At 48.1% G+C, this 7,695-nt stretch overlaps 1 protein-coding gene and 1 long non-coding RNA gene across 2 annotated transcripts in view; one reads left to right on the top strand and one right to left on the bottom strand.

Moving 5' to 3' along the window:
- Positions 1-2,797: 2,797 nt before the first annotated feature.
- On the bottom strand, positions 2,798-6,679 carry LOC142930894 (uncharacterized). Its single transcript, XR_012946870.1, has 2 exons — positions 6,128-6,679; positions 2,798-5,468 (listed from the first exon to the last, which is right to left on the bottom strand). It is a non-coding gene; the product is annotated as an uncharacterized LOC142930894 (long non-coding RNA).
- A 27-nt stretch (positions 6,680-6,706) lies between these two features.
- Positions 6,707-7,695, top strand: part of LOC116951938 (phospholipid phosphatase-related protein type 1-like) — an 82,922-nt gene continuing 81,933 nt past the window's right edge. Inside the window, exon 1 of the mRNA XM_032970822.2 lies at positions 6,707-6,875. The gene's annotated coding sequence lies outside the window, so the exon portion shown is untranslated. The remainder of the gene's footprint in view (positions 6,876-7,695) is intronic.

Below are 7,695 nucleotides of genomic sequence, written 5' to 3'. Positions count from 1 at the left end.
TACGTTCCACGTTTTTTTTATTTTGATGTAATTAGAGGGGAAACGTTTTGGCTTCCGCAAAAATTGCGCAAATCAAATAATGTCGCGCCACCTGACCGATTGCCGCACCTCCTGAGCTGATGATGTCGTTACTGCGCCACTGACCAACATCCTCTCCGTCTTCTCTGTGAAATCTCTGGAGCAAAAATTTACTGACGACGTGATGCGCATGTCCCACTGTTGTTTGTACAGCATCTCGACAATATGCAGTCTATAGAAAGCGCTCTGATTGAATTGTACTATACGTTGTGGCTCATGGGGTTCGCTTATATTATCAGCTGGCCTATATTTTAAAAAGCCTACTCTCTTAAGTCACCTCGAGTCCGCGATATTCATCAAATGCAATCGTGCGCAAAAGCACTCACTGCAGGGCATTTTCAGAGGGAAGGAAAAAAATTCGTTCGTCAATTTCAGGCTCCACCGATTAACTTTTGCCTTCCGTCGCGTGCGGAGACAAAGTTCAGTTATTTTTTTTTATATTTACATTTTTACCGGTGCATTTATTGTATGTTCATCATTATCATTCGCCATGGTCAATCTACTGTTGGATGAAGTGCCGGGTCGATGTTCCAAGAGCCATTTAACGTCAGTCATACGACAGTCTACTTACCTGCACACGGATCGTTTTCATAGCTCCATCTCCTTTAGGTGGAAATCTTCTTAATGCCCCCTATGTGGAGTGGGGTGCTGGCGCAGTGGCTTATAAAAACCCAGCCACCTGAATTTGATTCCTGGCTACGGTTAACATCAGAGGCAAGCAACATATCACCTTCACCAATTTAATCTGACCAGCATAGTGAAGTCTGGTGAAATAAAAAGGTATGACCAAAAGATGCGGGGAGGTCTTCATCCAGCAGTGGATTCAGGGCTGTGCCCAGCCCAGAGCCTGGCTTTTGTTAGATTGAATCAAAGTACCACGCCAAACGATCAAAGGGGCTGGGCCCAACTCCGTTGGTGATATTGAGAGACCAGTGGAAATTCCACATTCCTATGACGGGAAGCAATGTTTTGTCCACTCCTGGTTCTCATTCAGATGAGATGTGCCCCTTGGATATGAGATGGAACCGCAAAAAAAACCCATCATCAGCCATGGTGAAATGCACTGCTGGACAAATCTAGTGTCATCTTTCACCATCCTGCCATGTACTAATCCGCGCAGCAGCTGCTATAATACACGAGCTGATTTTATCGCTCCATCTCCACTATCGATGTCCCATCGGATGTATTCGGTTCCTTGGCTACCACTCCGTTATTATTCTTGACCATGGGCCCACATCCATGCCATCGAGCCACATATCCGACCCAAGTCCACTTTCGGAAACAGTTTTAATTGTCATGAAGCTGCGATATGTCCCCTAATCCTCGATTATCCTTTCTGTCTCTCAGTGCATTTGCAAGCATGCGTCTCTCCAACGAGTTGAACCTAAAACCCTGATCTCATAAGGGGATTAATAACAGATGGGATAGTCTATAAAACCAGCGGAGATAAGAGGAATTATTGCGAGTTCGTATCGTGCACTCTACATCAGCTCTCCTCCACGATTCTTACTGCCAGCTCGCTTCGCTGTATTGTACAAGTGAAGATTTGCAACAGCATCATCATCATAAGCGATGGTCAATCCACTGCTGGATGAGGGCCTTCCCCCAGGCTGCTAACACCTCTCATTATCTCGCAATGCGACAAGCCCACCCGGCAAACTTCACGCAAAATGATTGCATCATTCCATCTCCTGAGTAGACGTCCTCTTGAATGTCGATCAACACAGCCCCTCCCCCCCCCCCAAAAAAACCCAGTATAAATGGTCGCGTGTGTAGTGGGGCACAGAGTGTGGGTATCCCACTCCCCAGTGTCGGGAGCCTATTCCCACATCTTGGATGTCTGGTAACCGCGGCCAATATACTGTGTACCTTCTTGTGGAGCTCCCTCTACTGGAGGACCTTCATTTGAAGAGTAGCAAAGACAAAGATCCCCCGTATAGCCTTTAATAGATTATTGGGGCAAGTGCTGTTAGCGATCACCTATGACGGTACGGGACGGTGCACGAGGGGGTGGGTGGCCAGCACCACGCCGGACCGCCTTTGTCTCCCCAGTGGCGATGTTTACAAACCGCACCAGGTACTAATTTTGAGGCTGTGCCGACCTAGGGGAGGCGCAGGATCGGTTCAGATAATCGTCACCGGTGTTGGCCGTGAGCGGGAATCGAACTCGGGTCGCCGGGTTTGTAGCCCAGCACGCTAACAGCCACACTACTGGTTACCTTTCATTTGAAGAGTAGCCCACACACACCCTGAAGAGCAGGGGTGGGGAACCTTTTTTTCTGCCAAGGGCCATTTGGATATTTATAACATAATTCGCGGGCCATACACAATTATCAACTTAAAAATTAGCCTGTTATATTTGGCGAAACATGTAATTAACTTGCCGCTAATGCGATGTCTGGAACTGCTTCTCTTTGGCGAGGCGTGTGATGATGTTAGCTGGTATTGACGATGTTGCTACTCGCAACTGATTTTCCAGGTTTGCTCCGAGATTTATTGAATTTCGAGTTCCGCCTGAGGTTGCTTTGGCAGGGCCAGAGACCAAATGATTTCGCGGGCCTCATACGGCCCGCGGGCCGGACGTTCTCCACCCCTGCTTTAGAGGATTCCCTCTGGTACTCCCTCTCTGTAGAGGCTCCACTGTCAGCAGTAGAGTGAGCAAGCGACGTCGGCATGTGGCTGCACCTTTAAATTTTTTTGTTGACAAAATGCGGGAAGATCACAGTACAGTGAGATATATTTACGTAAAACAACGAACACGCATATCATCTAGAAACATAATCGGATTTCGCATTTTTTTGTGCCATGGGAAGTTTGCGGGCGCGGGTTTGGGACGAGACAATGAGACCCGTTGGACCGTCAGTGGGTCAAATACAAGCCACGCACGGCATGGAGATGCGGTGGGGAGGGGGGTGGGGACGGATTATAATTTGCATGACAATTAGAATGTAGTACGGTTGTTAATCGCGCCATTGTTGTAGGCCGAGGATACCACGAGAGCGCCGTGATTCACAGACACAGTCTGCGGTAAATTCGCAGTGCGGTGATGCTGTTCTGTGTCATGCCAAAGTGGTGGATTTTTTCTCAGTTGGCAAAAATGCTGGACCCGTATTGCCTGCGCGCAATGTCCTGTCTCATATCGAATGACGTCAGGGGAATCGACGTCCACTGTAAAAAAAAATAAAACAGGTGGTGCTTTTTTTACGGTAATGACAAGGGTGGCCTATGGGAATTGAACCGCAAATCACCGCAACAATCAGCTAACGACTTACCGCTGGATCACTGGGGTGGGGGGATGTGGGGGTATACTTTACTTTTCCAATGTAATGGTTAACACATCCGGCAAATAATCAACAGGGGGCAGCCTGACGGATTCAAACCGCAAGCAAAAAAAAACATTCGGCAATAAGTGGCGAATGCACTCTCGCTGGCTGGACCATGTTTGAGGAGTGTTGCCGCAGTGTCATGGTTATCGCAACTGGGTACACCGTACTTTGGCTTTCGAATGTAACGGTTATTACATTCGGCAGTAATAACCAGGGCGGCTTGTCGGATTCGAACCGCGGACCTCTGCAACAACAAGAAGAAGAAACGGCAAACGCGCTATCGCTAAGCTATGCCACAATGGTGGTGGGGGTATGGTTTTGGTTTTCGAATTTAACGGTTAATCAATACACATAGCAGTAATAACACTATGTAACACAATTTTTGTTCATGGGTATCATAAGTGTTATTTCGTAATTTGCTTATGCCTAAAAAGTATAGAAAATGGCTATTATTTCCCACAAACTTTGCTTTTGTGACCAGGGCAGTGATATTTAGAAATTTACCTATTTTCAATGAGAAAACGTGCGACTTTGTCTTTTGATTCACATAAAGTCAGAAAAAACCCAACATATGAATCAAAATGTACATGTATCTATACTAAAGTAGTACAATAATTACTACAAAAGATTTAGAAGTGAGTAGTTTTTGAAGATTTACGATTATACTGTAAATCACTTTCACGAATCAGTACCCAAATGTAGTCTCCTATCATGTTCTCGTTTTACTGTCCTTGGTAAGCAGCGTTCAAAGTCCAGTATATCCTGGTGGAAGTGCTCGCCTTGCTCCTCCAAGTACGCTCCCATGTTCTCTTTGAATTTATCAAGATGAACATCAAGGATATGGACTTTGAGGGACAGCCTTCAGTCCATTATGCTGTAGTTCTTCACCAGAGTTTCAACCAGTTCCACATAGTTTTCGACTTTGTGATTGCCCAGGAAGCCACGAACCACTGCGACCAAGCTGTTCCAAGCCGCTTTCTCCTTACTAGTGAGCTTCTTGGGGAATTCACTGCACTCCAGGATCTTCTTTATCTGTGGTCCGACGAAGACCCTGGCTTTGACCTTTGCCTCAGACAGCTTAGGGAAGAAGTCTTGATGGTACTTGAAGGCTGCTGACTCCTTATCTAAAGCTCTGATAAATTGTTTCATAAGGCCCCATTTGATGTGCAGTGGTGGCATCAGCACCTGCTGGGGGTCAACCAGTAACTCCCACTTGACGTTGTTCTTCTCCACAGAGAACTCGGTATGCTCTGGCCAGTCCCGCCTGTGGTAGTGCGCCTTGGTGTCCCTGCTGTCCCAAAGGCAAAGATAGCAGGGAAACTTGGTAAATCCGCCTTGGAGACCCATCAGGAATGCTGCCATTTTGAAGTCTCTGATGGCCTCCCAGCCGTACTCATTATACTTCAAGGCGTCCAGCAAGGTCTTGATGCTGTTGTAATCCTCTTTGAGTGAGCCAGGGGAAGAGACGGGTACTTGTTACCATTATGGAGCAGCACGGCTTTGAGGCTCCTGGATGAGCTGTCAATGAAGAGGCGCCACTAATTCTGGTTACAGGCGATTCCGATTGCCTCGAACAGACTGGTCACATTGTGGCAGAAGCAGAGCCCATCTTTACGGGTGAAGAAGCTGCAAAAAGGTTGGTGACACTTCCTCTGATCTGCGACTTGCACACTTTTATCCAGCAAGTTCCACTGCTTGAGCCTAAATGGCAAAAGCTCAGCATCGGACTTGGTGAAACCAAGATCTCTGATCACGTCGTTGAGGTCTTTTTGGTTGGGGTAGTATGGGTTTCTCTCCTCAGTTCCACCTCTGAAATTGTCATCTGGATCTACGTCTTCCTCGCTCTCTGACTTGCTGCTCTCTCTCCGTGGGTACAGGGAGCTCATGGCAGTGTGGCACCGGGACAAATGATGAAGGAAGGTCTGGATACGTGATAGCAGGTGCCAGTCCGACGTTGGGAAGGGTCCACCATGCAGAAGTAGCAGTTGCTTGAGTGGTCAGTGGGTTCCCGCCAAATTCTTGGGATAGCGAACTTCATGGCTCTCTTTTCCCCTCTGTACCATCCTACAAAAAAACATTTATTCCACCCATGACTAATGTGTAAGAGATTATCGCAACATTTTTCACATATGATATATTTTTTCAATAACATTGAAATTTGTAAAACATTTTAACGTTAAAAACTTTTACAATTTTACTAATTTTAACAAATTTTATAACAAAATTCTGAGCAACAATTGTCCATCAAACCTTCCAGAGGTTTTTTTTTTTTGCATTGCTCGCATGCCGAAATATGCCTCGTCGGCCTCACACATCTTAGCAGATGCTTCCACAGACTACTTTTTCGCTCTTGTCTTGATAAATTGGCCACAGACAGCAAAATGCGTCGGCCGGATGCTGGCAGCCTCTTGATGCTATCTCAGAAAAATGCAGATATGTATCCACTTAGGCAGCTGGAAATAAACTGAACTGGTGGGCTTAAGGCCCCTGTATATATACTACTTATTTATATTAGTGGAAAATTCTAGAATGTTCTAGAAGTAACTCCTAGTTTACTCAGCACTGAATCTATCTGGAATGTTCTGGAAAATAGATAAATCAATGTCCTGGTCAGAAAAGCAAAGTTTTTGGGGAATAATAGCCATTTTCTGTACTTTTGAGGCATAAGCAATTAGGAAATAACACTTACTACCCAGGAACAAAAAAGATATAAAAATTGTTACCAGGCCGGCTTGCGGGAATCGAACCACGGACCCAATTCTGCATTACGAGCGGAGAACGCGTTGCTTGCTGGGGGCCTTCGAGCACAATGGGGGTGGGGTGGGGGGTATTCCACTCCTCCTCACACGCACCAGCTCGCAATTTGATGAAAAGCGCCAAAACCATTAGTATTGTGTGTGAATCCTTGGTCTCAAAAGCACGAAGACTGGCGCCTCGCGCAAGCAGAGAGCATCAGGCACACGCGAAGAAAGAACCACCACCACCACCCCCCGCCCCTATCCCTCTGCATCCGTGTTCTCTCTCTCTCTATCCACACACATATAATTACTATTTATATATTTGGTTGTTTTCGCTTCTCCTTTCTCGCTCGGGGGAGGAGGTGGTCGGGGTGGGTGGGGTGGACGGACGGGGTGTTGTACGTTCAGCGGCTCCACGGACGCCTGTAAACGCTAAATCAGGGGCACGCAGCGACAGCGGACAGAGGGGAGGAGGGTGGGAAGGGGCAGTGGAGAGAGAGAGAGAGGAGAGACGGAGGAGGAGTGGGGGAGGAGACGTGGCTGGCAATTGGAAAAAGGGGGGAGCTCTCCAGAAAAAAAATCCACCCAGCTACAGCCCTCGCATAGAAAATGGCCGGGTAAACGTGCCTCCATCACAGCAGACGCAGCCCTTCTGCTGGGAGGGTGGGGCGAGGACTGGATACCAGCCGGCGAGATCACATCACTCCGCCGAGGACCCAACAACCCCACGACGGTATTTGCTGCTGCTGATGCTGCTGCTGCTGCTACTACGAAGGGGTCGGAATGAATGCAAGCGGCGGGGGTAGATGAATGCGCGTGGGTACGCGCGCGCGCGCGCGCGCACGCGCGTGCCCGTTGCGTTCGCTATTAGCCAGCAGGTTGCATGCATTGTGCTGCTCGAGACCAACGACGATGTTGCTCGAATGCGTGTGTTGCGTGCCGCGTTGGGCCTCATCTCGGTGCTGATGATGATGCTGCTGCTGCTGCTGCTGGTCGTCTGACGCTCGTTGCTCCAGCCACGTGCGCGCAATTCGACGGGGCACCTTCGTGCCCACGCTCCCGAGTTGATGTTTTTTGGCTTCGCTCCGGATTATTGTGCAGTGTTAATAATGAATGAAAGGGCACGCCAAGCCCTTCGTCGGGATTGTCGCTCGCTCTGCCGAGCTACGATGAGCGGTACCTAACACCCCCCCCCCCATCCACACACACACTCTCTTGTCGTTTGTGCTCCTCGCCGATGCAGCCTTTAATTCATTTAAAGCCCCGTCATAACTAGCAGCAATCTCACACCATGCATGCGTTTATTATTCATCGGTGCGAATGTTTCTTTTTTTTTGCCAGCGAGTGCGTCCGCACGACGCGCGTCTCTGTTTAATCAGGTCGGCGTTTTGTTTTTGTTATTTCGTTGAAGCCAAAACGTCGATCTCTCCTTACGCGATGGCTCTACGCGAGATGAATTTGATGAAGCAGCGGTCGGAGGGCGATGTTGTTGTTGTTGTTGTTCCAAGGCGCGCTCCTTGGCACAACATCGCCGACGGACAATCCGTGTACTT

This window comes from Petromyzon marinus, chromosome 44 (genome assembly GCF_048934315.1).
Source record: "Petromyzon marinus isolate PM22_M1 ecotype Great Lakes invasive population chromosome 44, UKy_Petmar_22M1.pri1.0, whole genome shotgun sequence".
NCBI lineage: Eukaryota > Metazoa > Chordata > Hyperoartia > Petromyzontiformes > Petromyzontidae > Petromyzon > Petromyzon marinus.
Note: the sequence above shows the minus strand (reverse complement) of the source record. Positions and strands in the feature narration are given on the sequence as shown.